This window comes from Melospiza melodia, chromosome 3 (genome assembly GCF_035770615.1).
Source record: "Melospiza melodia melodia isolate bMelMel2 chromosome 3, bMelMel2.pri, whole genome shotgun sequence".
Lineage (NCBI taxonomy): Eukaryota > Metazoa > Chordata > Aves > Passeriformes > Passerellidae > Melospiza > Melospiza melodia.
This window is the reverse complement of record NC_086196.1, coordinates 39,340,220-39,366,500: the sequence shown is the minus strand read 5'-3', so window position 1 is coordinate 39,366,500 and position 26,281 is coordinate 39,340,220. Positions and strand designations below refer to the sequence as shown.

The 26,281-nt window shown below is 40.7% G+C and overlaps 1 protein-coding gene across 12 annotated transcripts in view; it reads right to left on the bottom strand.

Annotated features, from left to right (window-relative positions):
* The window catches only part of HIVEP2 (HIVEP zinc finger 2), a 136,957-nt gene that overhangs the window by 102,817 nt on the left and 7,859 nt on the right, over positions 1-26,281 (bottom strand). For 10 of the 12 annotated variants that reach the window (XM_063151404.1, XM_063151396.1, XM_063151402.1 and 7 more), the window contains exon 2: positions 1,947-2,054. The gene's annotated coding sequence lies outside the window, so the exon portion shown is untranslated. Of the gene's footprint in view, positions 1-1,946; positions 2,055-23,867; positions 24,490-26,281 lie in introns of those variants that run through there. The other 2 variants (XM_063151398.1, XM_063151397.1) reach the window with 2 other exon arrangements.

The following is a 26,281-nucleotide window of genomic DNA, read 5'->3' as shown; positions in this document are numbered from 1 at the left end:
CCGCGAGCAGCCGCCACTCCGACAGCCGCCTCTCCCCACCGCCGGCCCTTGGCGCTCCGAGAGGGGCCCAAAAAAGCCACATTCCACCAGAAAAGTGAAAATGTCAACTGAGATGCACTCATGCTTTTCATGATGAGATACCTGTGATGGCAGGAAAGCAACCAGCTGGCCTGCTGGGTCCTTTCCAGACCTCTGCCCCTGCAGGACATGAAAATCATTTTCTTCAAACCAACTCTCCTTTACTAACTCTTATACACACACCAAAACAACTTCTTTACAAAAACACATACCAATAAATTCTTTTGAATGTTTGAAAATGAATCAACTCACAAGAAACATAAGCAATAGAAATTCTTATTTCTGTGTCCCTCCTGAAAAGGTGCTTAGGTATGGACAACAGAAGAGACATCTGAACAAATACAGTGTCTGCAAAGGGTCATGTTAATGGTGTTTGGCCAGCAGAGAACTACTGAGAATGGCTAAAGAGCCATGCTAGAAGCCCTGCCAGCAGAAGAGGTGCAATGCTTTCCCGCTTCTGTGCTAGATGTCACCTCTGAGAGCTTCTCTTTGAACAGTCCAGCCAGATGTGGAAACCTTCAGCAACCAACACACAGGCTGCCAAAGGTGTGAACTGCTTTCCCAAAACACACTGCATTGATCAATGAAGAATGATCTTTCTCTTCCTGCTCCCCGTAAGACTTCTGTCTTGCTTTCCCGCTCTCGCATCACTGCTGTAGCAGTGGATCATCCATATTTCTGACAGTGTCTTCAAAATGGCACATAAGAACACAGTGCATTAAACCCAGATATATACTTTTAGAGCAGTCATCTCTCCTTATCACATGTAACAAACATTTCACTAATTGAGTTCTCATTATTTTGTCTATCCATTTCCTTGTAATTCTGTTTTACGTTTGTATCTTTAATACTTAATCTCTATGAAATGGCTAAGAAGTAAAAAAAAAAATCCAAGCAGGGAACATTAACAGAAGGTGTTAAATGCAGTGCTATTCCACTCCCATCAGCATGAAGAAATTTTTTCATCCAGCTTCAATGGAAGTTGCATTGGGGCCATAAGTCAGATGCTCCATGCTAGCTATGTGGTATGCTCTGAACTGCTTTAGAACCTAAAACAACAATGTAATCACTCTCGTAAAATTTTGCCATAGTCTTACAGGATCTGAGTGTGTGTTAAAAATATCAAGTCGGAATAGAAAAACATGCCAGCTATCAGTGACCTTAAAATTTTTGCCTTGTAGGCCATAAATTGAATAGCCTCCCTTCACCAGATGTGGATCTCAGCCTCCATTTCCTTATACATGCTGAGGAAAACAGGCTCAAATATGAATTTACTTCCTATTGAAATCTTGGTCAAAGACAGTGGGTGATGTAAAGATGAACATCAAGGGAATAACTGCCATCATCTGGTTAAGTTTGGTAAAATGGAGTTAATTTACACTTCTTTAGGGACTCACTGGTGTGTGAAATTAATCTAATTTAGACTAACCAGAAACTGAAAGTGGAATGAAGAAAGAAAGCAATTAAAGACCTTTCCTAAATGCAAACAAAAAGTACTGCTATAAGTGCAGCAATACAATTAAAGTACAGAACCCTTCATGCTACTGCTACCACTGCCTCCTTCTTGAGAGAGAGAATAATCATCTGTATATCTACATATCCTCACTGTACCAGTATAATCTCGTCCAAAGGAAACATTGGTAGAATGCTTCTACCAATATCTGTGAATAAATACATGTTCAAGTTGAAACTTCATTATTCTGCATACAGGCCAGGCCTAGCAGATAAACATCTGCTGGAACAGCTCCATGTAACTGGTTGTACATGTGGCTTAACATTCACTTCAATGACTTTTAGCACCTTCTTGTTATTGTTCCTGTGCTGTTCCAACAAGCAATGGTTAATGTAAGATGCAGACGCTCACATACCGTGTACTTGTGAATAACTGGTTCCCAGAGATGTGGCAGTGATAACATTGTCATCATCGTAGGAGTCAAAGTAGCTCAGGGTAGATCACATGTCAGAAGAGGTCCCACCTGAAAGTATAACAAATCCAGATACTAAGTTCATCATATTCACGGGTTTACAGCAAGCTCTGCCAATGCATTTGTGCATTTCACACATTCATCCTGTGCATTAACAGGGTCTGTGCTTTTTCCAGGCTCACAGAAAACATTTTGCCATTCACAGGGGCAAGCAAAAGTGCCCTGCTGTAGCCAAACTGTTTTGGCCCACTGGTCCAGACCATATTTTAGGCATACTATCAAAGCATAGAAAACTAGTTTTCAACATTAAAGCAGAAGCTGTTACTGTCTGGTGGACAGATACAGAACTTCAAATTTCCCATTTGTCAGGTCCTTGAAAAGCATGTAACTCCTTTCAGCAGTACACCAGTGCATTGCCAGTTTGGCTTTATCTTCCCTTTTTTTTTTCTCCCTAACATTGTAAACTGATGGTTTGGAAGTAGACACAACCCTGGAGCTCTCTTGTAACCTGTTTTCTTGAGATCAAGGGATCTTAAGAAACCATTTACTTTCCACAGGTCACTACAATCACCTTATTTGTAATCATTTGATAATTTAAAACCACCCGATGGGTGAGTCTGTTTTTAAATATTTTGGAAGGTAACCAATGCAGAGATGGAAAATGAGCTTGCATTAGCAGTGCTATCTGCAATGACGAGACACACTGAAACAAACAAACAAACTACCCAATTTCTTAATCAAGCCTCCCCAAACAGAAGTTGATCTTTCTCCTACTCTACAAGCTGCATCTAATCCTAGAGTAAGTGGTTTTCAGGAAGAAAGCCTGGCAAATAACAAAGAATTTTCAAGAATTTAGATTTTAGGCATAGTTTATATTTTACAAATTACTCTAATGCTTCTTTGAGTTTTCATGCCCCCAAAGTGGCTTGGCTCTTGCCTTTATTACACTTCAGTGAGCAGCCTCAACACCTCACAGTTCACTAGAATCATGTACACCTTCATTTGCTGCCACTTAAGCAAGTCAGTGTCTCCTATATTCTGCATTTGGTTTTCAATAACAAGTGTAAAACAATGTAAAGACTAAGTTGCAAAGAACATAATCCATGGGTCCAAAACATCAACAAAAAATTACAGGTGAAGGGCGGTATACTGCCCATGGGTATGATGCTACAATGCAATATCTAAAGTTTGCCCGCTCTGAAACAGTATTAACAAAAACAGAGTCGTGCACCTATTTGTGGGCACAGGCAGACTCAAATGCCAGCCACTGAGGTGAGCTGCAGAGCCACAGCCTGGACCCAGCAGCAGTGAGGAAAATAGGGCAGCAGTGACTGCCCTGAGGCAGCACTGGCTGGCAGACGGTGCAGAGATCTATCTGAGTCTCAGATAGATCTGTTCTATGGAACTGTTGAAATTTTCTTTCCCAATAACTCTCCTTCCCTGACAAAAGCAAAATTTCTCAACCTGTTGAAGCCTTAAAAACAATCTTCCTTCCCAGAGGAATTATTCGTGACATACCCCCCACAGAAGGATAAACACAGCCAACTGCCTTCAACAGAAAAACACAGTAAGACATGCAACACATTCTTCTTCTGCTTGCAGATTTATTTGGAGTAATTTAATAATCTGTGCCTAATGATTGCATCTAATAATTTACCTTGCAAACTACCAGGACTTTTCAGGCGAATAATTTAAACATTTTTCTTTCTTTTTCTTTATGTCTGTTAAGAGCAGTGTTAGAAAATGAAAACTCTTACGAATACTTTCATTTTAAAGTTCTAAATTACCACAAGAATTGAAAAGAACAATCACCAGATAGCTACATCATGAACAGAAATATACAGCACACATGGAACCAAGTGAAACACAGTCTATCATCTTTAGGGAATCAATTCAAACCTAACTCAAGTTGGTAGCTGTCACCAGCTACCCTTGGCTTCCTGCTCTTCAGTGTCCTGTAGGAAATCAGTTTGTAATTCTCCATTTGATTCCCTTTTGCTCAGATTTCTTCACTGAGTCTTTATCCTCTTCCTTGGCCAGGTCTAGATTTTCAAGGCCACCAGTTATGCCTCATTTCAGAGCCTGCTGTCTCTCTGTTCATAGTTGAGAGGGGAGGGATCTCAGAGATCCTGTAGAAGAAAGCCAAAACTGCTCAAAACAAACCACTTTTCGGTGAGCCAGAGGCACCAATGAGCAACAGCTAAGAACTGATGTAATTACTCATGATCCTGACAACTTTCAAGATCTTTTACAAAGATCTTTCTGTCAGAGGCCTCCTAATTCCTACCTGTGGTGAGAAACAAACACCTAAGTCCCAAAAATTTACCTAAAAATTGCAAGTCCTAGAAGAGCTTCTTTAAGGCAAAAGGAAAGTCTTTCTAGGTGAAGCAGAAGCATGGAACCCATTGTGAAATGAAATGGAAATTATATGGGAGGTATTTAAGTACGTGGTTCTAGCAATTATGGAAATAGTGTTGACAGAAATCCACTGGGGACCCAGTGCTTAAAATCTCAGTGGGAGAAAGACTGGGAACTAAACATACAAATCAATATAGTCTCTACAGAAAGAGACACTGCTAAGAAAATGAATACAGTTCTTGTCCAAACTGTTTATTTTCTATATCTAGACAGTGATAATCTCTAGTGCTATCAATTAAAACCTTCATTTTCACAAGCAATGTTTTAAGGAAATGCAATATAAGGTACCAGTTAGAAAAACTAATGGAAGCTGTAATTAAATTTTTGCTTCCAATTTAATTCCAGATGTGTGCCATCACTTCTTAAAGTTGAGGCTACATGTCTTAGGACTATCCTAAAATTGCCTTTATACATACTAAACTACAGATAAGTAGTTAACCCAAAGTTACTCCTTTCTTACAACAAAGTACATCACCAAAGAAGCAAATATGCAATCTTTTGTATTATAAATATTTATATCAATACACCCAGCAAAGTCACACCAACAGAGCTACAGAGGCCTAACCACCACAGGTATTTGAAGGGCCCTATAAAACCACTGTTGTGCTCTAGGACTTACCAGGTTTTTAGCAATTCTTTCTCCCCATGCTAATTTGAAGAATGAATGATGACTTAAGAAATAGGCAAAGCAGCTAAACCAAATGCTTAGATTGATTATATACAAGCATCAAGCTCTTTACTAAACCCAGGTCAGGAGGTATCAAGCCTCAAAAACTTTCCAGATACATACAATAAAATATATTTTATTATTAATTTGATTAAAAACTAAAGCTTCTAATTTCAACAAAATATACCTCTTAACAGCCTTCCAGAAAAATAAGGTTTAAAGTTAAATGAAAATATGCAATTAATGATCTGAAAACAAAATTTCTGTCCTTTCCTCACAGTAAATCTAAGACTCAAGTATTACTTTCCTAGCACCTGTTTTCTGTTTTACAACTTCAGCATGATTTCAGTAAAGGTGAGAAAGTTGGTATTTTGTTCTCTCTGCCATCAGAAGCCACATTACAGACACAACAGCACTTGTATGCTTTATTATGAAACGCAAAAAAATGGATGGATGGATGGATGGATGGATGGATGGATGGATGGATGGATGGATGGATGGATGGATGGATGGATGGATGGACGGATGGAGTGAGTGAAAGTGAAATATATCAAACTGACATCCATGCAGACTGAAGCCTTCTTCTCCATACAGAAGAGTGCTTGACAATGACACAGGCTTTTCCCCAGTCCACGTCTCCACACACACTGCAGCTGCACTCTGGGAGGAAAACGGGAGAAGTGGTTTCTCCACAGCCGGGAATTACACTGCTGATACTCAGCTCTGCCTGTGTAACGTCTGTCTGAACACAAACAGGTCACATCCACAAGTGGCAGGGCAAGCATGAAGAGAGTGAGAGAGAGGAGATGCAGTTGCAGACAGGGGGTAAACTGCACAAGGGGGTTCCACAGTGATGCACAGCAATCTGCTGCCCAACAGCACTGGGGAATTCAGAAAGCGGAAATTGGAAGCAGTCCCTGGCACAAAGCTGCACTAAAGGAGTGAGGGGCATGCCATAGCTGTAAAGAAAATCAAGCATGAAAATCTCCAAATAAATTACTTTTTCTTTGCCTTTTTTGATAACCTGCAGAGAAAGCCTCTAAAATTAAAATATACTTGTTAGACTGACATGATATATTCCACAGCACTACTTAATTAATCAAGTACATTATTCTTTGTCACTTTGTCACTCTATGACTTGCTTTGACCTTTCTCTCTTTTAGACTAATCTTTTTTTATTTTTTTAAATTCTGCCCCTTATTTTCATGAATGTTTGTGATCACAAAATATATTGAGAGTGACAGACAGTAAACATTACTGGAGGCTGTTGCACTTGGACTGTGACTTGGACTGTGATGTGAATGATCATCCAGAGGCGGGTATATGAGCTCAGAGTTAGAAGGTCACTCCAATGCCCATCCCTCCAAAGATCAACACTTTTGAAAAACAACCTCTAAAATCAAGATCTGACACCAGGAGAATTTCACAGTAATTCCTATTTCTATTCCAGCCACAGTAATGAAACTCATTTCAAAGATCAAAAGTCATTAAACAGAGAATGCTGACAAATGAGACAGAAGATGCTGGGGATATGAAAACACCCCATTCCACCCCATATCCCACTGAGATATAACATCCCAAGCACTGGTGAGAGACACGCAGAAAAAGACAGACAGAGTCAGTCTAGAAAGGCACAAAGAGATTTGATCACTAATCAGAGACAGAAACCCGTCTGAAAGTCACAACTGTCTCTGCAGGCTCTGAAAGACAGAATTAAATTGGCTTAGTACTATATTCAAAAACGAATTTAATTAGCTGACATTAAGCAGGATAAGTTTGCAGTACCATGTTGCTCTGACAAGCTGTCTCCAGAAGGGTAAGTGGAAGGTAAAATCTTATTTTTCAGGATGAGATTACGGCCGTGCACTGAGACAGAAGGTAATGGCATGTCTGCTGAGGGCAGCTGAAACTTGGTGCTGGACATTTCATCTCACACTATAAAAGGATGGTATGTGATAGATGAGCCAGAAGTGCAAGATTCAGATTCTGCATGCTTATTCATATGGCTGTGCAGCTTCATCCTCCTTCTGCTGTTGCCACTTACATAAAGAAGAGAACCTGGGTGTATAACCTCTGCCAGGAGCTTTTTCTCCAGTTTCTCTCAGTCAGAGCCGCTCCCTGGAAAGACTACGATACCCTAGGTGCAATTTATTTATTTTTGTTTATAAGAGAGCAGGTTGGTCCCTGCTTGGAAGAATGAGGTCTGTGCAGGGGGCAGTGTCTGTGCTCACCAGGCAGGCTGACACATCTGTCAGCTGCTGGTGTGTGTTTTATGTGTTTTTCACCCACAGCACCCCTGCTCTGCTCTACCAGGATTCCTCCACATGTACTGGAACCTGCACATCACAGTGCAGCCTGCAAACAGGGCGGTGGTGTTTGACAGCAAATAAAAGCAAACACAAACTATGGCAAAAATGTAGCTGCAAGTAGTGACAAATTAAGAATCAATGGTAAAATGCATACTAAATCCAAATTGTTTCCCCAAGGAATACCTGGAGGAAATAGAACAACACATTTCAAAGGAAAAGTCCCATGAATACAGGACGCAACAAGCCTTGCCTTCTCGTGCCTCGTTGTATTGATAAATTTAGTTCTGGAGATAGGCATCTCACTGTCAGTGCTAGAAATTCTGCTTATTGTCAAAGCAGGCACATGCATCCCAGGGTGTGACCAGGAAAGCTATTGCTCGCATCACTTATACTAATATCTCAGCTCTGTAACACCAGAACCAAGCCAGACTTACCAAGCAAGCTTCATCCATCCCATTAGCAAGTCATCAAGGAGGTGTTCTGCCATCCCCTGACAAAAGTGCACAGCAATATGAGATCTTAATTTAGGCTGGCAGTGCCCTTCTTCCTCCCGTGACTCCTCTCACCAGGAGTGTATTTAGGCTGTGTGACCTTGTGTGGCAGCTCACAGATTTTGAGTGCAAGCACAACACACTGCATGCCCTTCTGGCACCACATTAATCACCCTGCTTTAATGACTGCAGCTGATAAACCACCCTGTGTGCCCAGCCATCCTCCCCAGTGCCTGCATCCACAGCAATAAGCTAAACACGCCCTTTCCCATACCCTGCCACCGTGTCATCCCGCAGTAGAGAAAAAGTCACTGAGACTCTCAGCTGGCAGACACGGGTGAAAACCCAGTTTTACTATCTATTTGACAGCTGGCCCTGAATTTCTCTGTTTTTTTCTCATGGAAGAATCCTATTTCTTTTCAGCTACAATGAGAACCACAGATACAAGATACCACTTATTACTGGGAAGTATCTACACGACCTATTGCTCTGCATAGCTACACATCAGAACTCCCTTCAACTAAACAAACATAGCTACAGAGAACATATGATTTTGTAGTAATATTTCTTAATTATTTCACTCTCTTCCAGGAAACTCAAGTCCACAGCTGAGCACAAATAAAGACACAAGATCTTTATGATAAGAAAAGCAAAACAATGGCCTGACATGACCTAACGAAAGCACAGGATACTACTCCCCCAGGGTAGAAATCTCCTTATTCCAAAACTTCCTTTCAAGTGTTTTGAATATGTTACTAAACAAAGAAAACATGACATTCACTTTTGCAAGGCAGTAACATTTTTTTAAATAATGGCATCTGACATTATTCCATAACTCATCCACAAAATCAATGTACTTTATGTCAGACAGGACCTTTAAACTTAAGAATAAAACAAGTTTAGGACTGAATTGCAATGCAAAGATACATGTAATAAACTAGATATGTCAAAAGCTTCAGGGGAAAAAGGGTTGCTGAAGGTGTAGCATGGTTTAACACAGTGCACAAAGGCACACAGATTTACCTCTGTGATGCTAAGTGATGTATGGTGCCAGGAGTGCCACCAAATCATAGGACTTGAGAAACAGACTGAGTTCTTAGCCACCAGTGATTTCTTATCTGACCATGGAGGGCATCTCACAATCTGTCTCCATCTTTGATCCCTGTGATAACATTTCTTTCCTCTCCTCATCTGTCAGGTACTTATACTGTAAATTCAGTGAGTTTGAAGATGTAAAGACAAGGAAGGCTACATCTTCATGGAAGACTTTAGATATTACCACACAGACAATAAGAGTCATGGTAATAAAAAAATCACTTACACGACACAATTCCAACATTTTACCATTTGCACACAGCTTCCTATCCAGAAAGTATTCTCAAAGGAATTAATTCAACCTTCCTCCCAACATCTCTTTTGTAACCTTGTTTCCTATGTAAAAAAACCCCGCAATCACAAACTGTGTGTGATGTCACGCCTGTGTCTATCTGCTTCCTCTTAATAATTTCTCTAAAGGCATTCAACAATGAGGTAGCAGTCTCAAAATTACTCAGTTGCCAGGAGGTCCTAACAATTACAACTTAAGCTTAGACAGGAGAGAGATGGGCAGCATTCATGTAAAGGGAAAAATCTTCCATGCTGAGTCAGAGTGCAGAACTTGCAGAAAAAACCGATGTACTGAGACACAAAAGGGTGTCAAAAGCTGAAGCTCACAACTACAGGTGCACCCATATGGCTAAAATCAAAGTGGGAAAGGAAACAAATTCACCCACTGGAGTACACTGGCCCAGCTACCCAACCATGGTGAGATGGACAGTTTGTATCTGTGCTCTGTACCCCACTAGGAAAAGCCTACAAAGCTCCCACCGCCCAAGTGTCTCCCATGGAGTTTTCTATGGAGGACACAGTGCCAGCATTTGAAAATTCCTGAAGCCCTCAGTGAGAAGATACTGCTTTAAAATGGTGAGAGAAAAGCCTGGTAGTTGTTACAGAAGAAAATATGCATACACACACCCCTGAGTACTCATTACAGTTGCAAAGGCAAAATTCCAAACCTGCAATAATACAATATTGTCTCTCTTGTTCTATCACAATTGGCTGTTTCAGCAAAATGTAACAACAAAATCAAAATAAACACCACTGATGAACTTCATGCTGTCCTCTCAAAAAAGCAGTGCCTGACAATAGTTACATTCATGATACTGCCACTGCAACACAGGAAAGAAGGATCAGCAGCAGGTAAATTATAAAATTATAACCAGCAGCACTGAAATGATAATCTTATTTTGCTGTAAAAACTAAAAAAAAAAATAATTTAAAAGGCTATATTCTGTTATACATATTTGTGTCAATTATATCAAAACACATCTAGATGTTGATGATACTTCAAATATACTGTGTAATGAAAAATATCATGAAACAACTTTTGAAGTAATTTATTACTCATTCCCACACTTGATAAGAAAACAAATATTTTATTTATTTATTTATTTATTTTAGGCTATCAAAAGCATCATATTCTGAAAGCGGTCATTTCCTTCCACTACCAGTTTGTAGCATCCTGCTTCCATCTCTGCAGTTTAGTAACTCAGAGTTTCATCTACTGGTGTGAGGGAAAAGATTTAAATGCAACTACAAGAAATGGCTTGTAGTTGAAAGACAAATGACAGCAGGATGGAACACATAACAGAATATTTTAAAAGTCTAAAATTTTTCTTCATATTGATATAATATGGACAACAGATGGGTTTTTAAATGCAGCTCTCAATACAACTTTGCATGTGAGAAGGAAAATAATTTGGAGTTCACGGGAACGGGAGCAGATTGTTCTGTGAATCCAGTTGGTGTCATTCTGCACCCTTAAATTCTCCTGCAAAATACTGTAGGCAGAACAGCAGGAGTCCCAAAATTCCCCATGCTGGCTCCAGCTCAATAAGCCATTTCTATTCACAAAGTATATAACCATATACTTAACTTCAGGAGAATGTGTAGGACCCAGTGATTTCACTACAGCTTAGGAATCTGTCTGAAATTGAAGTTTCTCTTAGAGGCTTTGCTAATGAAACACCAGATTCATCTGGCAGATATTTGTGCTGCATTTCTCTCATGCTTTGGCTGCTGACTGCACCTTGGTTAGGCTATTTTTCCTCTTAAGTAAAGGAGATGGAACTGGACTCCAAAGCCACATGTAGCCTGACTTTTGCAATGACTTCTATGTTTAATACCATAAATAGTATGAGCAGACGTGCCCATAGCAAATGGCACAAGTATTGGTCACTCTGAGAATGGTCACTTAAACACAGACACAAACAAAAATAAAAATTAAGGAACAAACTCCACAGTCAGTTTTAGCACAAAACCCCTTACTGGCTCCCTATGGATCAATGGCATCTGTCTACAGGACATCTCTGTAAGATAAGGAATGGAACTGACATGAAGAGAACACTGCACAACAGTGACACTGCTGTGTCTCACTCATATTGATGAATATAACTCACATGAAAATCAGTGCAAGGTGGTGTGAATCTTGCCCCAAACTCATGAGCTGTGTAGCAGAACCAGCTGTGGGTGCTGAGTCCCCACCCAGTGCTAGTCACTAGACCATACTTCCTTGGGTAGAGGTACACTTCCTTGACAAGTCAGCTGTGTACTGCTGAGCTCCTGTGGTCACACGTCACAGACAGTAACACATGCCACCACCATAAACTCAAAGGTCTACTCCATGCATATGATGTTTCTCGTTTCGATGCAAAGCATTCAAATTCCAAGTGCAAACACATGCATTTAAAGCAGTTTTTCAGATGAGATAAAGTATACATTGAAGCTGTGAGTGTTATTCTAGTTTTCAGAGTTTCTTTGCAAAATGGTTATAAAAAACCTGTCATTACCATTTTGAATCTGCAAGAATGACATGTCAGCAGAAACAAAAAGATTTCTTTCTCACTATTGCAGTCAGGCACCTTACTGCATGCAGTATGCCAGGAAAACAGACTTGCTGCAGGAGGAATTGAACTGGCACAAGCACAACAGAAAGCATTTTAATCTACAAGCACTGCACTGTGGAAAGCAACTGCACAAGGAAGCATGCTCCATGCAGATAAACCAAATCTTGCTTGATGCACTCAAAAAAACAATTCCACTCTTGAAGTAAACCTTGAGACAGACAACTCCAAAGTTTGGCAAGGTTCAAAACCAGGGCCTGCCAAGGTAAAGAAAGACAGCACATACTTATGCAGGGTGAAACCTGTTCTCTACAATAGAGAAGGGTGTTGTATTGGTGCTTCCAAAGAAACATGCACCATGGCAACACCACTAGGGTGTTGAACTCGCCTTGGTGAGACTGATGGTGTAATCAACACCATCCCACAGCCAGCCTTGGCTACAACTGAACAAGAGCTTTTGCTTCTCATCCCCACAAACAGGGAAACCATCCTGACTTGTGATCTGCCTCTCCCAAAGCAGTGGCAGGTTCATGAGGGACTGGCTGAGGGGCAGCAGGACTGCAACAAGCACAAGAACCAGGCTAATGCCCTCAAATCCATTCCTGTGACAAGGAGCTAAGACCACACACCCATTTAGGCTACATACTATACAAATTTTAATACAATATTACCTAGGCTCCAATTTTACACACACAGCAGCTCTGCAGAGGTTGTTTTGCAGCAACACAATGTGGAAAAAGGGTGGCCTTTGCATGGCTCCAGACACAGTACAAGGTACACAGTACAGCCAGAGTTAAAAGAAAATAAGTCTGCAATAATGAGAAGATTTGTTTAAAACTCTCCCATCATAATCTATTCTTTATTTGTATCAGACTTACTGTAAATTTGTTCGAGTTTTTTTTTAAACACTTCAATCTGCTAAGAAAAGTCTTCCTGCAGATGGACTGGTAATGAAATACAAATAGAATGCTTAATATGAAAAATGTAATGCACAGCATATTTTTTTCCTTTACTTATTTCATCTTAATTTGCACCTGGTCATTTTCATGCTGAGCATCTCATTTGGTTAAATAATTAGTGTAAATTAAATTTCACCTTTTTTAAAAGGCAAAAATGGCGAAACTGGGTTGGTAATTGTTTCAAGTTTTGCCACAACATGGAAACAACTTGATAACCTGACAACACTTAAGCGTTTGAAAGAACAAGATACACAAAAGCAAGGGAAGTGAAACTGTGTACAGCAACTTGAAGGGCAAGAAATCCCTCTGCGCAGAGCCTTAAGACCTGGAGGGTCTCTGAATAGATCTGAGGATCTATTCAAAGACTCCAGGATGTGAGAGTTCACTGCCTGCCCATGCACAGAGATACACCCCCTCCTTGTCCGTGCATCAGTGCCACTCGTGGCAATTTACTTTCTTCCATCAGCAGCCCCATGCTTACCCTACTCTGCTCACTCACAGATTTCAACAGAAATTGCACCAGCATCAAGGCCAGCCCACACCTCCCACAGCACATGGTGAACAACCCTCACACCTCACAGGCACCGATCCCAGCTATGCAGGACAGTGCCACAGCACCGTCCTGTGCCTGCACAGCCCAGCTCACCCCCCAGCTCACCTCCCCATCAGCCCTCAGCCCACCCTGGCTGCCCCCCAGCAAAATCCAGCAGGCACAGGCGAGGTATCACCTGACAAGATAAGGCAGCAGAGAGCCACAACAACCCCCTCTGCAGCCATGCTCATCTCATGGATCCAACCAAAACACAGGGTGGAAACTCCCATGGGTCCCGTGATGCTCCCTCTGACTCTCCTGTCTTTACAAGTCATGGCTCTTAACAAAGCCACAAGGACTTCTCATCCAAAAGAGTAAGGGAAACTCAAGCAAAGTACACCCAAGTAAAGGACACTCAAACCCTCCTAAGTGGCCATAACAGCAAAGTGTGCCAACAAAAATTTCAACAATTTTATCTGATGTCCCCGCACAATATTCAACTGTATCAAGTGAATGATGGAGTTGCAGAAAGGACATGACCATTAGTCAGACAAAACTCACTACAGAGTCAAAAGTAATAATATTGGAGTTGATAGAAACAGAAAGCATTTAATAAACTCTAATTTTGGTTTTCACCATGCAGGTTGAGGAAAATGTGTTTCTCCACCTACAAAGCCGCAGTGCCCTCATGTGCTACTGTTTAGATTCCCAGCTCTAAGCTTCTGCTGCTCTAACAGTAACATGACTATTCAAAACTAAGTCAATTCAGTACAATAAACAAAAATTCTCCAGAAGACTGAATTTTTTTTTAAGCAAGTTTCTTCTGAAGGATGTACTGGCAGTCCAAGAGAAATCCTTCATTTGTCTGGGAAAAGAGGACATACCAAGAGCAACATGGTTCACTTCCTTATAGCGCCCTTTAGACATCCCTTGGCCATGACCTGGATGGCCTCCAGTGTGAGAAAATACTCATTTCCGTCTGTGCTTGTTCATCCCCTGTCTCTGGGCTGAGGTTATCAGCACTGGTGCTGGCTACAGCAGCGGCTTACAGAGGCTGCTTGTCACTGCAACATCTCAGCTGTCACCTGTGCCAAGGCGCCACCAGCCACTGTGCTCATGCACACATGGCAGTGCAGGAGAACATCCATATCAGCACTCATTTTTGGCCATCTGTTGTTAATAACAATGAAGTTTAAAAGTACAGGAGTTTATACCCCTATGCCACACTTTAGAGCTCTTTCATTTATAGATAAGACAAAGGAAAAATACATCATTATTTGGTCAAAATGAGAGGGAGAAGGACAGGTTGAAAGGGGATTCAGGAGCACTAAACCATTCCTTTCCAAAATATCATTATTCCTAATTCTTACCTAAATATCTGATATTCTTGCACCTTTATCTCCTGACATTATTATTTAACATTTGTATACATGCCACTGAAGCAAGAAGTCATCCCAGGCTTAACAACTCAGCATGACTTTGAAGATCAAGCCTAAGTTACAGCAGAGAAAATTGTCAAGGAAATATTATTAAAGGAAAAATTAGCTTAAAATCAATTGCTTTTATTCTAATGCATTCATATAATCCCTTGCCTCTCCCTTCTATAAACTGGTTGTAAAATCTCTTGAGACAGAGGACTGTTGTGTTGCACACATGCCTAATGATACTATAAGGGCATATTAAGAAAAGGAAGGAGAAAGATTCATATAACACTTTACAGGGGCAACCACAGCTCATCAAGATATTTTCTTTTATGGGTGAAATCAGGCCCACTTAAGGGAATTTTCCCATTTTTTATCCCAGGGGAAAAAGACGGTGGGGGGTGGGGAGAATTTGGTGTGCATATATACAGAACCTTTCAAGAACTGCGTGTGCTTGAGCAAATTCACTCTTCTGTCTGTTAAACATTCCCATCCCAAGACTTTGTTTCAAGACACATCCTCCTAATGAATAGCTGGACCTCGTCTGTACAGCTGGGAGTACCAACACACAGCATGTCATCTCAAAACCCAGTCATATCCTATTCTGCAAAAGGCTGAGTGCCATTATTCTTTGCCTATCTTGGTTTTTCCTGCTAGCACCAGGCATGATCCATGTTACATAACTCCAGCTTGTTAAAAACAACAGTTATGCAGCTAGGTAGTACGGAAGGTTAATGAGGTAAATCCTGAAGTCGCTTATTACAGAACCCAGACAAAAACTGCTCCATAAATAATATGCCTATGCAACTTTAAACAAATGAATAAGCCACTGCACCAGCACTGTTTACATTCAAAGTTAATTAAATCTTTCCAATTCAGCATCCTGTACACTAGACTAGTCAGTGCCACTTCTCACACCATGATACGCAAACTCCCTAGTGCATGTGTGTTTTAGTTTTCAAAAGTGACCCACTCCCCTCCCCAATCATTAGAGAATAACAGCTGAATACTGACTCAGTCAATTTCACTCACAAAAACACTGTATTGCTTTAATTTAATGTTCTGGATGACTATGCTGAGATAAAATCTTCCTCCCTGAGTTAGCAGCAAAATGCTTGTGTTTTGCAAATAACCATTTTCACTCATACCCCGCTTTTGGTTATGATGTGTAAAAGCAGCAGCCAGAGAGGGTTAAACAGGCTTCCTGTCAATGCTCTGCAAGAAGCCAGCCTCTGTACTGCAGCAAGGCAAAGAAATCTGTTCAGGCCCAGTATATTCAGCATTATTCAGCACTATTGGGACCATATTCCAGGATCCCTTGATGCCCACCTGACAGTGTCCTCTGCAGTGCTATGGTCTCCCCAAGGCAAATCATCACCTGACCATCCTGGTTTTGCAGCTCAGCTGTGTCCAGTGACACGCTCCGTGGAGCAAGCCATTGCCACATAACTGTATTCTCTTCTCAGTCACTTCTCCAGGAGGTAAAAAAAAAGGAAAACTAAAAAGAAAATTACAAAGCTCATATTTCTGGCATCACCACCCCAGCAGAGCAATAGGGAGGTGAGTGGCTGCCCTGGGGAGGAGGCAGCAGCCGTGGGGGCCTGTGCGAGCACCAGCTGGCTGCCAAGCCCAGACCTGAAACTAGGTCTCAGCCCATTCGACTGCAGGGGAAGGGAGGAGGGGAAAAAAAAAAAAAAGAAGAATCAAAAAAAAAAGGCAGCAGCACTTTCTCAGAGCAGGAAGAAGGGGAGGCCACGAGCGTTTCCTGTTGTGCAGCTGAAACAAGCAAAGACGTCATTACACTTACGCTCCCTCAGGGTGTCAGCAGATTGAGGGCCAAAGTTCAGTCATTTCCAATGCACCGCAAGGAGGGAGGTTTGGGAGGAGAAACCAGCAGTGGCTTTATTGCTAACAGTGTTCTCTGCACTTGCATAGCAAAACAGCTAAGCAGTCAGCTGCAAAGTATCGTATGTGACTAGAAACAATATTTGCTCAGGAGCCGTGCTGCTCTTGTTTTTCTTGTACAGCTTGTTAGATTGAATATTACTGCAATATAGAAGTAGAATGAAATATTACTACAGTATCAAATTGTACTAAGCTTTTTTCTGCAGCCCATACTTTTACAAGCATCTGGAAATCAAGCTTTACGTTGCTTTGGACCCCATTAAGTAAAACATGTTTTGTAAATGCATCAGAGGCACAACTAGTGGGTAAAATTCCAGGATTCCCTTGTCAGATATGGCCAACATCCTGGCAGAGTGAATACAGAGGCTTCTTTTCAAATATGCCTCCGTCTTTCTGAAGCAGGTAAGGTCCCACCTTAAGGCAAACAGTGAAGATGCAGGAATTGGATAGTGGCATGTGGATGTCCAACATTTGGTAACTGATTGTCAGCCAGGCTGTCCATCTAAATGTAAGAGAATCGGTATAGCTGGCAAGCACAGGGGAAATCTGGATTGCAGTCCTACCCAGCATTACTACCTTCTTAAGCTAAATATTAAAAAGACTTTTTAAATGGAAAACATTGACAAGAATCCAAACGAGATTCCTGTCAGAATTTCAGGAGGTTTCAGAGTCTCCACCAATCACTGGTAGCTTTAAAGTGCAGTCTGAACAACTACCTGCAGGAAATGCTTTGATTATGCTGATCCTCTCTCGGGGCTGAGGGATGCACAGGCTTACAGTACACTCTCACTCATGAGATACATTATTGATCTATTTTTGATAGTCTCTGAACAATGACTTAAAACACAGTGATAAATGCAGTCATTCCACAATAAGCATGTCCCAGCATACATGGAATGTGACAGATTGGGCAGCAGTGCTCCACTTGATAGAAGTTGTTTTTCAAATGAGGTACTTAACAAACCTCAGTGAAAAAGCTTACAAGGAGTTTGGAAAATGCTCTTCTAAATTCTCATACCATCATCACTAGCTGAAGAGAGTATTTTTGCCTTATTTCTGCAATAACCACCCTGTGGTCACACTGGAAACTGAAGCCAGTTTTCAACCCTAGTAATTCAGCTGAAACTAGAGAATCACCAGTATATCTTGGATATACTGTATCTTTCATGGGACATAAGCAGTAAGCAGTGTCACTAGCTAACCAAAACTGATCATCTAAAATAAGATATAGTATTTTAATTATTTATAAATGAAACATTTGGGATATATTTTCAAACACATTATTCTACAAGGATACGATCTGGCTTGGTTGCTTTCTACCCTATGCTTTAAAGGTAAATTTTTCAAAGGTAACTTATCTCTAGAATTCATTGCGGCATGAAAAAACCTCCATTGCTTCTTTTTCTGACATTAGCTTGAAAACCTAATCCTGAAGGTTGTCAATCTGGCACTAAAAATCAGGACTCTTTTCAATATAAAAAAAAAAAAGCAGGGAAATTAGTCTTTGGTGTTGACAATGATTTGTAGTACACAGGCATCCACTGCAGCAAAGACAGTTTGGATTAGCCCCGTCAAAGTGATCAAAATCTCACCCTTAAAACTGTGGTTTCTGGAACAGAATCCTGTCCATATTATACACAGCAGTGGCTGTAAGTAGTGAATAATCTCCTGAGAGAAGGAAAAAGGGTGAATCTTCAAAAGTACTGTAAGAAAGTTTCCACTGGGCGCAGCATCCTAAACAACACATACAAAAGCCATTCGACTTTCTGAAATCCAACCACTTGGTACTGCGCTCACTCAGAACAAACTTGGCCAACTATTTTTAGACCCATGTCCAAGAATGAAGGAAATGCACCAACAATTTCTACTTCTGACCATAATGAGACAGCTGGCACATGGCAGAGCAGCAGCACAGGGCCAGGCACCGCCACGCCGTATCACAACAGGCTTTTGCCACACACCTATGGCTGCCTGTTGCAATAGAGTGTCTGCTAAAGAACACAGAATATAACAAGGAATAGCAGTGGATTCACACACCCATCCATATCCTGAGAGTTAATTTTCATGTAATTACATCTTACTGTCCCATTAGTTGACAAGAGAATTAAGCCATCTCTGCCATGGTCGGAGGTCAGAAAGTGGAATATGCTCTCTGCAATATTCAAATATGACCCTAATATTTTTAAAGAGCTGTATGTATTGCATTGGGTTTTATTCACGAAATGGTTGAAACTTACAGCAAAGAGACAGGTGCAAACTGTGACCTGAACTCACCAGCAGTGCCCTGGCTACCCTGATGAAAACACTTGCCTTTTCACTTCAGAACAGGTAAGGGTTGTGGTAGGTACAAATACATGTGGAAAACAACTCTTAAAGTTGGCTATTTACAAAGTATCTAACACCTTTAGTGATCCCCACAAACTCAGTTACACTTTTACCCTTACAACTCATATGCACAATGACTTTTAACAAAGCCACTATAGTGTATCACTTGGGAATTCAAATTATGTACAAGGTTTTTATAATTCTTTCACTTCCATTTGAAGAGAAGTGCAAGTGGAAAAGCCATTATCTTGAAATTTTTTGTAGTTGAATTGTCACATCACTAAGTGAATTCTCTCAAACGATCCTACAAGCAGAAAATTCAAATATCTTGCACCAATTTTATAACAAAAATGAGGCAAACAAAGATGACTAAGTCCAAGCTGCCAAAACACCTGATAGCAGGTCATTATTTATCTTCAAAATATGTGTGGCAAAAACCAGAAGTGGGAGCAGGGAGGGCTTTTTTTTCCACTGTGAACCTGGTGTTCAGCCTAAGTAAGCAGTACAGAATGCAGGAGAGTCTTACCATTGCTGAAGGGCACCATCCAACCACCAACGAAATTCCCAAAGTATTCCCCAGCATTTTATCTCCTCGTTTACTGCACTGAGCTGCCCCATGCCAAGCTCTCCTGCCCCAGCAGGACACTGCCACCAGCACTGGTCTCGCAGGCCAGGTACCTGAGGGGATCTTCAGGCATAGGGACGAGCAGCCTCCCTCCCATTCAGAAGCTACTGGGAAAATGCTACATTGCCAAGAGGAACATTTTAATTCTATGGTAAGGATTCGGTTGAGGATGAAAACATTAAACTTGAAATGGGATGATCCCATATAGTGCAGATGTGTGAGAGCGTCCATAGAGACAAAGTGTGGGAGTGTATTTGTGTCTGTGGTGTGTCTATACACACTTACTTACACACTTGTGCACATGGGAGGGTATAGATACAAAACAACATGTAGACATCTAAATATATAATTATGTCTATATTCACATTAGAAGTTTATACATAAAGTGCTTTGGCTAAGTGGTACCAAAACCCTGTGATTGTAACTATCTTTTATAAGCAATGGCTTATGGAGATTCTTTGGGCAAAACACATTAAGTCCTGGAAGCTAAGTGGGGGAAAAGCCAAGCCCTTATTTTGCTGCACCGAGTGTTTATATTTTATTTCATATGTCTAATCAAGACGAAGCAGATCTGAAACGCATATTTAGGAACCTGAAGTTTTCAACAATAAGTAACCTAATTTCCAGAAAAAAGCAATTAAATAAAATCCTTATTTAAACTGCCTTCATGGAAACAAAGAGAAAACACTTTAAAAATCTTAAAAATATCAAATCAACTTGACTGCTTCTGTATCCCATTAATTCAACAAGATCCTAGGCAACAATAATATTTAGAATAAATATTTTTCTTATGGGAATAGCATTTTCACTCAAATTGACCAGATGATATCAATTAAAAAAACAAAGATTAGATACAGAAAATACATCTACTGACTTACTTAAAAACTAAACTGTACTTCAGTCAGTACAAAGCTTGTTTATGAAGATATTGACTTTTTCTTTTAAAAGTCTTCTTACTTCTAAGGGGAAAATGCCTTTTTCCCCTTGCAGTATTTTGAACTAATTTCCATCCAAATGATTAAAATCTGTCCCCTAAAACTTCAGAGAGCACACCTTACTCAGTGTAAAACACTACACTCCTACACAAATCTAAAGCTGAATGTGCCCAAGGCAAACCTAGTACTGATTCCAAGTTCTGCACTTGGCCTATATGCACACCTTAAAAAAAAGAGAGGAAGATGAAGAGCAATATAAATAAATACAATCCAGTGATACAAAAATACAGTAACTTTCTACGCAATATACCATCTGTTCCTCCAGAAAAGCATGCTGCATCAAGCCACAGGGGCTACAGCTAAGAAAAGCCCTTGTAGAAGAGCCAAGTTCTGTAATGAGCAGTTTCAGAAGCTGTGGAAAACTGCAGCAGCCACCACAGAAAGGAGGCAGCCTGCGATACGCTCCGTGGGAATCGCCATCCCCCCCGTGCTGGGGGCTGGGGTTACCCGAGCTGCCACAAGGCCCTCAGGGCGCTCCCCAAATGCTGCAAAGCCGGGGTCAGAGGTTCACAGCGTACCAGGAAAGCTGGGCCGGGCCGCGCTGCGGAGCAAGCGCTAGCTGTTTGAGGATGTGGTGTTTTGCTATGGGGTTTTACGGGAAAGTTTTGTCTCCAGAGTTACAGACACAGTAAACTGGATTTCCCCATCTACTCCACAGACCACACCTCCACTGCTGCTGCTCCCTTCTCTTGTACCGTGGATCTAGGATCAGCAAACAGAAATAGCTTCCAGAACATGGGAACAGGCTCCCTGGTACGCCTGCCGCCCTTGAGGCACATGAAAAGCAGGAGCTGCTGCTGCATGCCAGGTGCTTGCTCACTGTTGTGTGCCTTACAGCAAATAAAGAGAGCGCCTTCCAGCCACTTGGGCACAGAGGCAGGCAGGAGAGACCCAGATCAAAGAAGTGCTAAGGGGTGCTCTGTTATGGTTTAGAAGGCCAAGTAAGGTGTGCAGGCCTCTCCTTCCAGCTGGCAAAGTCTCAGGTACTCAGGATTATGTAGTAAGAATTTCCTTCTGCTGCTTCTATTGTTATTCATAATGTGTGTGTTAAAAAACGCATCCGGCCTTTCCAGACTTTGGTTGCATTATCACACCAAACACAGGCTTTAGGGCAAGGTCTGAGTTTTGTAAACCATGCTTATAGAGAATCTGCTTGTGTTCCCTGTCACCAACCCCAGAACAAACGACAGGATCACAGAACCTTGGGCAATTAGGAGACCATACCCAGACTGGAGGGGATTTGTGAGCCAACACATTATCACAGCTCTCATTAATAAAATAATAAACGGTGCAATTACAGTGGGTTGTACACATACCTTAGGGTATGCAATAAGGCACAAATTTAGAAATGGAATATTTCCAACAATCAACAACAACTTAAACAGGCAAGGATCCTTATCAAACAATTAGGTTACTCAAGAACTACTCCAATAACTGGCCCTTTTTGCCCAGGGTTATGCATTCTAGAACCATGTCATAAGCTTTTGTTGAAATAGGCTTTTTCCTCTTCCTTTTTTCTTTTGTTTGTGCTGTTAAAAAAAAAAAAAAAAAAAAAAAAAAAAACTCATCTCCCCTCTTATCCACCCATCAGATGAGGTGCAAAATTTTATTTTAAACTATATCTAAAAATGGTGAACTGCAATGAAAAACTCCATTTTCAAGGATAACCTAATTCAGTTTGGTGCTACTGGGCTACAGATGGAGAAGCAGACACATAGGGCAGGTGAAACACACCGAAAGGAAACATGACACTAGAACCATGCAAACCTTTTGTATAGATTGCTTTATCTTTCTTTTTATGCTGAACCATAACAGACAAAAAAAAAAAAAAAATAAACCTTTCAAATTATGCCACTTGAAATAAGCAGGCATCAGACCTCATTAAAAACAAAAATAAAACAGATCATTATACACAAATTGAAATTAAATGCAAGTTTCTCACACCTTAATCATTCCAAAACCAAATAATGGCATTTCACTGGAGAGAGAAACACACAGGACAAGATACAGCCCTGGCTCCAAGCAAGTTTCTTTTTCAGCTGGGTTATAACTACAAATAATAACCAAAAAAAGCTAAAACCACAGCTCTAAGCCAGTCAGTTGCAACACTTTCACCTCCAACTCCATGTACTTTATATTCAAATCACAATGAAAGCACCTTGGGGTACATAATGTATAAATTTTTTTCTAAAAATACCTTATACCATATGGCAATGTAAAGATCATTTCTGTGGAGAGTGCCTTTCCTTGTAGGTCTTCTCTGCCTGAAGTATCCAGAGGCTGATTCCATGTAGACAGTTTTTCCAACAGTCTCACCTTGTGTTACTATATTCAATGAAAAGCAAACCTTGCATGCTGAAGGTTTCCATTTATAGGCTGGGACAGTCACGAGAAGCACTATTTCAGCAGTACAAGTCCTACCTACAGCTGATGGCAAAATCCTGGCCTCATGAAAAAAAGAAGTCAAAATCAATAACTTCTCCCATTCTGCACTTTTATTAGTCAGGACACAATCCCAAATGACAGAATTTTCATTACATTCACAAGAGACAAGTCAGTTCACATGGCGTCACAAGCTGTGCCAGGCACAGTTTGGTGTCATCTTCTCAGATATGGGGCACTGATTAGAAAACTGTGAGATGAGGGCAAGACAGTTTTGTGTTGGCTCCAGAGAAAGCAAAGCTCCAGCAACAAGATCCGTGTTGGCACGATGCTTTTTAGGATTTCCACCGCCTATTTGCGTGGTTAGTCTGCTCATGGATTGACTTTCTGGTCCCTTTCCTACAACCAAGAGAGCTGGCAGCACCAGCTCAGCCACAGTGGGGAGGTGGGTGTCCCACCAGAGCAGCAAGGCTCACAGAGCACCCTGCTCAAGGGGACACTAAAAGTGCCAGGCACCACACATGACAGGGCCTGGGGAATGGCCCTTCCACCTTCTGAGCAGACAGAGTGATGTGACTGCGTCCTTCAGAAATATGAGGATGTAGAAGGAATTCAAAGTGCTTCAGCTTAAAGGCAAACATCCTTATGGGGTCCAACGAGACATGACCTTGGCTGAGTCAGTCAAAGGCAGCTAAATGGGGCCATGCTCACTTACTGATCCTGCTGCACCCTCCTGGCAGCACAGCACCAGGAGCAGTGGATAACATTTTAGAAATGCACCTGCATAGACACTTGTGAAATAAATGCTAACAGTCATACATAAATAATTCAAATAAATTTATTTATTTAAAATATTTCCTTTGATAGTTAACCAACAGCAGAAATTGAACCTACATGGAATCCAGGACAAATCTTCCTCCCAGTGACAAACAAGCCAGACCTCCAAGCATAAGCTCCCAGGAAATTATTCCAGGTATATTGTTCTATGAAGGAGACAGGACATGACTAGAGGTAAAAGCAATGATCACATATACGTACATGAGTCTAGATGTATATAATTAGACATGCATTCTTAAATATTTCTTCACACAATGTGGCAAACTCTCTCCATTTTCTGCTGTAATATGTTCATTTTTATGGAAAAGCATTAAAGTAGGAATCAAAAAAATGCATTTTTGGTTGAGATAAAAAGACAAGTATAATCCCATCACTTGCATGTGACACCGAATTAGGCAAGGAAACAGAAACACGGCTGTTTTCTAGCATGTGAATCTCTAAACAGCCATCATATGTATTTATTACACTTTTGGTTCACCAGACAACCCACTTGACTGAGAAAAAGAAAATCAAAATTAGTTTCATTTACTCCCCTGCTTGCTAGTTAAGTGGGTTGAACTATGGAGATTAAATGATACTGCAAAGAAATTAAATCAAAACCATGCATAAGCAAATTTAAAAATAAATACCTTCAAGCACTGAGCAAGGTAAGAAGCATCATATTCTGTGTGCAAGCTACCTGTGGATATGTCAAAGTTGGAAGTTAGAGGATGTTACCACTGTAACCCTGAATGGGCTTTCCATAGGATCCTACTTACTCAGTGATGCATGCTTGGATGACTTGAGAAGGGACAGGGATTCTAAAGACTGTGTTACTAACATTCTGTAGGTTAGAGGGACACTTGATCTGATAAAAATAACTTCCAGTAGGCAATTATAATCCACTGCCAATCACATTCAAACCTCCCATCCCCATCGTACTGATCTTCCCCTCAAAGCCTCATCCTCAACCAGCATACACCCAAAACTGTGTATTTAACATCCCTGTTTTCTTCTATATTAATAAGGTTGTGAGTGAGAAAGAAAATTAAAAGGTTTCTCTCATATTCACTCAATTTGTGGAAAAAAAGCCACACTGAAGTTTTGAAGATGTGTGCATAAAGGAACTCCATGATCCCATGTGTCTTTCTCTTTCCTGCCATGCACAGGGTGACCTGGGGAGCAGGGGAAGGGAAGTCAGGGTACACCTACTGCAAGCTACTTCACTGCTCCTACAGGAGAATGAGCCAAGACCCCAGACACACCACTACAAAGCATCACACAGAGGACATACACCAAAACTAAAGCAAAGGTTCTTCCTGTACACTCATCTTTCACAAGTGAATGTGTCCAGTCCAGTCCCCCACATGGAGCGTTTGGGTCTATCAGCCTTGCATGAGGAAATCTGTACAACCCAGAAGCAAAACAAGCATTTCCAAGGTGACATGTAAACACATCCTGGCCTTGCTCCAAAAGAAAAATTTGGAAGACCTGGTATGTTTCTACTCTCTTCTGTATTACTTTCTCACCTCTCCTTCAAGCCTGTCATAGGTAATAAACAGAGTGGTTGAATTTTTTCCGTGAAGACATCACTAATTTAATAGAATCACTGAACAACTATATGAGCTGAGCTAAAAAACAAAGCAGAGCAAATGAACGTAATGTATGTCATCCTTTTGCCTCCCCACATTTCACAGACCAAAGTCCTGTCAGACCAAATAAAGGTGCTGTCATACTACTGCATATCAGCTCCAATTTACAACCTTACTTGTTTAGAAAAAAAATAGCTGACTCAAAATTGCCCTACTAATTACTCCAAATCATGCAGTCGTTTTACTAATGCGTGGCTGACTATAAAGTTCTTCACCAATAATTAACATTACTCACTACAATAAATTAGGTCAAAGATGAGCACAATTTGTGCATTTAATTTGTAATCAGGTAAATCAGAGACTAAAAATATATTACATATCAAACATGACAGGACCAACTTCACTGTCCTCTTGATCACAACATTTTCCACCATAAAAACCAACTGCAGAGGTAGCAACACTGCGTTTGGTATCACTCTAAAACAAATACCTTTCTGTCAGTTTGTATTTCACTAACATCATTTCTTCCTAAGCATATTATATAAACTACTCCTACCCTTACACTTACCGCAAATTTCTTCAAATGTATCAGTAACATCTTGCTAAGCCTGTATCAAAATTCAACTGTACCTCACAAATTAAATACATGTAGCTTATCCATTATTTAAACCTTAAGAAATCAAATATTCTAGCCAAGCAGCTCTGTGAAAATATTCACTAACTTTTAAAGGGATTTTTCTTCTACTGCAGGACCAAGCATAAAAAAATGGAACATACTGCAAGTTTTGTTTGACATGAATTTACTAAGAGTGTTGGAAGAAATTAAATTCACATAGCTTTGAAGAGATTTTAAAGCAAAATCTCTTTACTCAAGGAGCCTAGTATTACAGCCTCACCTGG